At 36.1% G+C, this 7,868-nt stretch overlaps 1 pseudogene across 1 annotated transcript; it reads left to right on the forward strand.

The window, feature by feature from the left end:
• The first annotated feature begins 209 nt into the window (after positions 1–209).
• LOC148801187 (respiratory burst oxidase homolog protein B-like) lies at positions 210–7,592 on the forward strand (annotated as a pseudogene). Its single transcript, XR_016083829.1, has 8 exons — positions 210–293; positions 1,425–1,501; positions 4,831–4,961; positions 5,850–5,860; positions 6,595–6,710; positions 6,823–6,924; positions 7,042–7,115; positions 7,208–7,592. The product of XR_016083829.1 is annotated as a respiratory burst oxidase homolog protein B-like (transcript).
• The last annotated feature ends 276 nt before the right edge of the window (positions 7,593–7,868 follow it).

The raw sequence follows: 7,868 nt of genomic DNA on the forward strand, positions 1-7,868 counted from the left end.
TATTATTTGAATAAATAGAATCTTTTATTACACGTATAAATTTGTTTAAAATAATTTTAATATATATATATATATATATATATAGAAACAAGTGTTAATATTCTATATCTCTTCACGGGCTCATGTTAAACAAGTGTCGGTATTCTCTTTCCTCTTTCTAACTACTTCATTTTATGTATGGGACTGTCTAACAGGTTTACAATTTGGAAATGTTGCTATTGCAAGCGCCCAGCCAGTCAATGAATCTTGGGGATGACTCAGAATCGCAACCTCAACCAATTATTGAGCCAGAGGTTGGTTCTGACCAAAGAGCCCAACCCCATCAAGCGATGTTGGGAAACAGGGTCACTGTGATTTTGGAGGAAAAGCTCTGAAATGCGCCTGAAGATACTGTCTTTAGAACATTATTTGCCCCCACTCAGTTTCACTGAGTTTGCTGTTGGGTTACAGGCAAATCCGTTCACAGAATACAATAGAGCCTTGGGCGAGAATCTACAACTAGCAAAGTTGAAGAATCTCCGAAAAAACCTTCTATGAGACTGTAGCAAACTGGAGAGAAAGAGAGAGAGAGAAAGTGGATTTAAAAAATGTGTGTTTTTTAAGTCTGATTCACATTGGATAGTCACAATTTCAAACATTGTGACTATTTAAAAAGCAGTTAACAATTAATGACTGTTAACTTTGAATTGTGCCTCTTGATCACACCCGATCGAATCATGACCGTTGATCTCGTCAACGGTGATCAACGAACAGCGAAGTGCGCCTCTAAAGCGCCTCATTGCGCTGCATACACGCGCGCACATGCGTGCACACACATTGCACGATATCAAACCCCCATACTCTCATTTACTATTTATAAGGAGTATAAATCAACTCCTATTAAAATACTGAAAACAAAGCTTATAATTTTCCAACGTGGGACAAGTTCAAAATTGGGTTTTGTAAGAGAAAAGCTATTTTTTTTTTAATCAAGTGTGCATGTGCAATTTCTTATGTAATTGACCAATCAAACCCATTGGATTTAATCTTTTATGATATTAAAATCCAATAATCCCCCACATTGATTGATCGATTACATAGTTCTCTCTCAATCAAAACTACTATGATACAATTATGCATACAAAAGGTGTTTATCAACTTAAACCTTTTGTTAGTATAGATATCTCAGAGCTTTGTCAAAGTTATTGGTGGTAAGACCTTAAATCAATTACTCTCAAAACAGACCGGAGACACCTATACACACAAAAATGTCAAGTCTCTGCAAGAGTTTCAAGTTTTGCTCAGCATTGTTATGGCCATGTGCTTATTTCTTGGTTTCATGAACAATCTCGAGAGTAAACTCAAACTCTCATGAGAAGTTACACCACTTCTATATTCACATAGATGAAGTTTCACTATGTGTTCTGTTATTTGACACATTTCAGAACTTCATTAAGAGTTTAACTCAACTTCTCATCATAACGGACAACACTGTTTACGTTGTGATGGGAAATTTCTCAATGTCAGTGCTAACAATCACATTGCTGTAACTTGTTGTTACCTATTAAACACAATACTGATGGTTTTTCAATTTAGGTTGGGTTACCATTACAGGTGACTAAGTAAAGGGTTTTAATCCCATCTCTTTGGTTGTCATTATTACCAATTCTCTGACCAAGCCCTTGGTAAGAGGATCAACCAAGTTTTTACTTGACTTTACATAGGTTATAGTGATGATTCCATCTTGAATAAGTTGCTTAACAAATTCATGTCTCAGGCTTATATGTCTGGACTTACCATTGTAGGTACCACTGTAGGTTCTTGACAGAGTTGTCTCACTATCACAATAAATGGAAATTGGAGGCATAGGACTAGGCTAAAGTTTATATCCAATAATAAATTCCTAATCCATTCAACATCTTTTCCAGCAGCCACTAAGGCTATGAATTCGGATTCCATGGTCAAGTGAGATATACAAGTTTGTCTTTTGGATGCCCAAGAGATCGCACCCCCACCAAGGATAAAAATCCATTAAGAGGTGGACTTGTTATCTCTATTATCGGTAATCTAATTTGCATCAGTGTACCCTTATAGTACAGCTGGATAATCACAATAAAACAAGCCAAATTCCAAAATTCTCTTGAGATACCCAAGAACTCTCCCAATTGCTTTTAGTGCTCTGCACCGGGATTACTTGTAAACCGACTGAGTTTACGTACTGCAAATGTTATATCAGGTCTGGTAAAAAGCATAACATACATTAAGCTTCTTATTGCATTAGCATATTCAAGTTGTGCAATTGTTCTACCAGTATTTTCTACTAGCTTTATACTAGAATTATATGACGTTCTATATTCTTTAAACCCTAAATGCTTAAATTTCTCAAGTACTTTATCAATATAATGTGATTGGTTTAATGCATAGCCCCTACTATGCTTTTTAACTTTTATTCCTAAGATGATATCTATTTCTCATAAATCTTTCATCTTGAAGACAAATGATAAGTAGTCTTTAGTTTCATTTATGCCAACCATATTTGTACACACAATAAGTATATCATCAACATAAAGACATACAATTACTTCATAATTTTCAGTGAATTTCGAGTAGATGCATTTATCAGCACTATTATGTTTAAAACCAAAAGGTAGAATGCAAGAATCAAATTTCTCATGCCACTGTTTAGGTGTTTGTTTTAATCCAAATAGTGATTTAACCGGTTTATAGACTTTCTTTTCATTTCCAAGAAGAACAAATCCTTCTGGTTGTTCCATTTAAACATCTTCATTTAAATCACCATTTAAGAAAACAGTTTTAACATTCATTTAGTGAATAGATAAGTGATAAATGGATGTTAATGCTATGAGTGTTCTAATAGAAGTTGTTTTAGCCACTGGTGCATAGGTGTCAAAGTAATCAATCACTTCCTTTTGACTAAATCCTTTGGCTACCAATCTAGCCTTAAAAGTTTATATAGTTATATTAGTGTTGTATATTCTTCTAAACATCCATTTACATTTTATTGGTTTTGATTCTAGATGCAGGCCTACTAGTACCCATGTGTTATTTGACATTATTGAATACATTTCATCATTTATAGTTTCATAGGCATCATCTCTAGAGGTCATAGCCTCACTGTAGGTTTTTGGATCATTTTCAATATTTAGGACAATAGGTATCTTATTTAAAATCTTCTCTCTATCAGCCTCAACCAAAAATACAATTGACTAAGTAGAGATAAAATCTGAACTTAAGTGTTTCTCTGTTCTTTGTCTTTTACCTCTTCTAGGTCCTATTGTATGTGTTACAGTTGTGTCATTTCTTTTTTCAGTCTCATTATTATCAACAGGTATTGAGATATGAGTTTCTCTTTCAGGTTCTCTATCATTTTTTGTGGATTCATTTTTTATAGATTCATAACATAATTTATTTTCAAATAATTCAACATCTCTAGTTTCAATTATTATGTTGGATTCTAAGTCTAGAAGCCTATAGGCCTTGCTATGTTCTGCATATTCAACAAACATATTTCTCTTAGCTCTTAGTCATAATTTTGTTCTTTTAGGATATGGAACTCTATAATATGCTAAGCATCCCCACACTTTTAGATATGCTAAATTAGGCTTTTTCTTCATGTCCATAATTCATATGGGCATTTGTTATTAACTCTAGAACTGTTATGTAAATGGCAGGCTGTTAGGAATGCTTTCCCCCACAGGTTTAAGGGTGCATTAGCTTTTAACAACATGCAATTTATCATTTCTGTAAGTGTTTTATTTTTTCCTTTCAGCCAGACCATTCTGTTAAGGGGTATAGGGAGCGGAACACTGATGTCTTATTCCAAATTCTTCACAGAAAAAATTAAACTCATTTTTAAAGTATTCAACACCCCTATCCTTTATAAGGATTTTAATTTTATTTTCTAATTGATTTTCAACATTAGTCTTATATAGTTTAGACATGTCAAATGCATCATCCTTAGTTCTCATAAGGTAGACATAGGTGTACCTAGAAAAATCATCTATAAATGTTATGAAGTATCTCTTACCTCCTCTAGTTAATACACCATTGAGTTCACATATGTCATAATGAATTAGTTATAGAAGTTGAGAATTTCTCTCAACACTAGGGAAATGTTTCTTAGCCATTTTAGATTTTACACATATCTCACATTTTTTAGTTGATTCATTATCATAAGCAATTATACCAAGTTTGCTCATGTTCCTTATGGATTTAAAATTCAAGTGTGCTAATCTATCATGCCATAAAGAGAAAGAATCAACAATATAAGCAGAAACTTTTTCTTCATTAATATTTAATTTGAACATACCATTACAACCATATCCATTTCCAACAAACATCTCATTCTTAGATAGGATTAGTTTGTCGGATTCAAAGACAACTTTGAATCTCCTCTTACAAACAATATTTACTGAGACCAAGTTCTTTCTAATGTCAAGAACATAGAGAACATTCAGGAGAGTCAGTGTCTTTACGGTGGTGAAGTTCAACTCTACGCTGCCTCTTCCAACAACTTTGGCACATGTTTGGTTTCCCATCTATGCCTTATGGCCATCAGTTATTTCTTCATACGTCTTGAACAAAGACTTGTCCTTGCAAACATGGACTGTGGCGCCTGAATCAAACCACCATCCAGAAGACGATTCTGCCATGTTGACTTTAGTAATCATGGCCACTAGATTGTCTTCTACCATGTTTGTAGACTTGGTTTCGCCTTTTCAATATCGGCAGACTCAAGCATAATTCCCCTTCTTTTCGCAAATATAGCAGGATCCTTTCTTATTGTTGCTCTTCTTGAAGTTCCCATCATTCTTGTTACTTGTAATGCAGGGTTAGTCTTCTTCGATCCGTTTTCCACAAAATTGACCTTAGAGTTCAGTATACCGGCCAGAGTCTTATCCCTACTGTTTCTAATCCGAGACTCTTCTTCAATACGAAGGTGTTGTTGAATTTGCTCAAAGGTAAGTTCTTCAGCCTTGTACAGAAACTTCTTCCTGTAATCCTTCCAAGAGGGTGGAAGTTTGACAATGATTACTCCCATTTGGAAAGATTCAGGAATAATGATGTTAAGGGATCAAATTTTGTTGACTATCACCTGTAGTTCATGAACTTGCTCCAGTATGGGTTTATGGTCGTTCATGGTGAAGTCAAAGTATTATGCAATAAGATACTTATTCGTACCTGCTTCTTGCACATTGTATTTGAATTCCAGGGCCTCCAGATTTCTTTTGAAAATATAAGTTCCTTGTAGAAGTTGTAGAGCTAGTCTGATAAGGCATTCAGTATGTGTCATCGGCAGAGAAGTGAGTCATCTTTTCATTTTGCTATTTCCTTGTTTAGTTTTTCTGAGTCTTTATTAGTGGGTTCAGGAAGTGATTGCAGATTCGGGTCCAACAGATAGTATAGTTTTAGTGTGGTCAGAAAGAATATCAGCTTGTCTTGCCATCGATTGAAGTTTGCTCCATCAAATTGGTCTAGTCGAACAAGATCTTGGTTCATCATCTTGATCGAAGTCATGCTTGCTTCCGCCGCTATTGCAGAATAACGTTCTAAAATTGTTGGAAAAATGGGGTCACTGTAACTTTGGAGGAGAAGCTCTGAGGCGTGTCTGAAGGCACTGTCTTTATAACATTATTTGCCCCCACTCAGTTTCACTGAGTTTGGTATTGGGTTACAAGCAAATCCGTTCCCAGGATACAACAGAGCCTTGGGCGAGAATCGACAACCAACAAAGTTGAAAAATCTCTGGAGAAACCTTCTGTGAGGCTGTATCAAACTGGACTGAGAGAGAGAAAAAGTGGATTTCGAAAAAGTGTGTTTTTGGAGTTTGATTCATGCTCCTTAAATAGTTTATGAAGAGGTATGAAAAAAAGGCAGGTGCTGGTGACCGTTGATGAGATCAACGGTCACGATTCGGTCGGGTGTGATCAAGAGGCACAATTCAAAGTTAACAGTCATTAACTGTTAATTACTTTTTAAACAGTCACAATGTTTGAATTTGTGACTGTTCAAGGTGCTTTCTTTGAATCAGCTCTACCTTTTTCTTCATACCCCTTCATAAACTATTTAAGGAGCATAAATCAGACTCTAAAAACACACTTTTTCGAAATCCACTTTCTCTCTTTCTCAGTTCGGTCTGCTACAATCTCACAGAAGGTTTCTCCGGAGATTCTCCAACTTTGCTGATTGCCGATTCTCACCCAAGGTTCTGTTGTATCCTATGAATGAATTTGCTTGTAACCCAACAGCAAACTCAGTGAAACTGAATAGGGGCAAATGACGTTTTAAAGACAGTAACTTCAGACGCGTCTCAGAGTTTCTCCTCCAAAGTCACAACGACCCCATTTTTCCAACAATTTTTGGTACTTTTGGGGTCACGAAGCTGGTGCTCATGATCATTGCATACATATTAGCCCAGCCTTGGTTCAGACTCAGGTTTCCGAAACCCCTCAAGAAGCTTATTGATTTCAATGCCTTCTCGTACTCCCAAGACCAAATCTCATAAAACCCAAGATTATATTATCAATTGCAAGATATTACAATGGAGATTCATTAATTCCTTGTGCATACTTCTGTTCATTTTCAATTCCTCAGGTTGCCGTCTGTCCAGGATATGTGCTGGTACTCCACATGTCTTAACCCCAAGGATTTGAGTACAGAAGTGGGCAAGATATCTTTGTCAACTGTTCCGTTGTTTCTTCTTTGCAATGGTACACACATAATTGAGCAAAATTCTGTTTGGCTTCTACCATATAAAAATTCTGTAGCTGGTTGAAGTTGTTACTGATGATCATGCTTTGTTTCTGCTATGTTATTTTTCAGGCATCCTTTCCCTATTACACAGCCCCCGGAGATGATTATCTGAGCATTCATATTCGCACATTAGGTGACTGGACATCGCAGCTCAAAGCTGTATTTTCTCAGGTACATGATGCATGATCAATTCGATTGCAGCTTAACTCCTCTCTCTCTCTCTCTCAGTCTGTGTGTATGTGTGTTTTAGCAAGCAATTAATAATCTTTCATGTCTAAACACGTGCAGGTGTGTCAATCCTCAACCGAAGACCAGAGTGGGCTTCTGCGAACTGATATTAAAACAGGCTCCAACACTCCGAGGTAAAGTTTTCTTCAGTACTCCATGAGTGTTCTCTATGCTTTAATTTTCAGTTTTAACTCTGAAACTCACATGATGTCTGTTAATCAAGCAGGTTGCCGAGACTGTTGATCGATGGCCCATATGGAGCCCCAGCACAGGACTACAAAGAATATGATGTCCTGCTCCTTGTTGGGTTGGGGATTGGATCCACACCACTGATCAAGTGATCAGTATAGTTAAAGACGTTTTGAACAACATCAAGCAGCAGAACGATGTTGAGGAAGGTGCCGTAGAAGCTGGATCCAAGGCCAGACCACTGAATGTGGTTAACGCACGTCACTGTTAACCACACTGATACATATAAAATTTGTATTTCTCTTAGGAATTATATGTTTAATAAATTTGTATTTCTTAATATATATTTTTCATAGATTAATTGGTTCATTACATTAGTGATCCGGATTCGGATTCCACAACTATAATTTCTATTGTTTTTATTATTCTCCCACTTACTCGGTATTATTCACGGACGCCCCTCGCTAGTGTAACGTGATTATCAATGGATAGATTCTCGGTATTGTTAAAAGAAACTGTGGCAAGTAATATCAATTGGGCAAGTGGTATCACGTCAAATTCAAACTATTTTTAGGTTATATGGTATTAGATGAATGTATGTTGATTTTTATTATTCTTAAATGCAATGCACGGACTTTGTTAAGTGACATTTACACGAGTTTTAGGAGACTTGTAATTGGGCAAAGCTAAATCCTGTC

Source organism: Nelumbo nucifera, chromosome 3, assembly GCF_055504915.1.
Source record: "Nelumbo nucifera cultivar China Antique chromosome 3, China Antique-T2T, whole genome shotgun sequence".
Taxonomy (NCBI): Eukaryota; Viridiplantae; Streptophyta; class Magnoliopsida; order Proteales; family Nelumbonaceae; genus Nelumbo; species Nelumbo nucifera.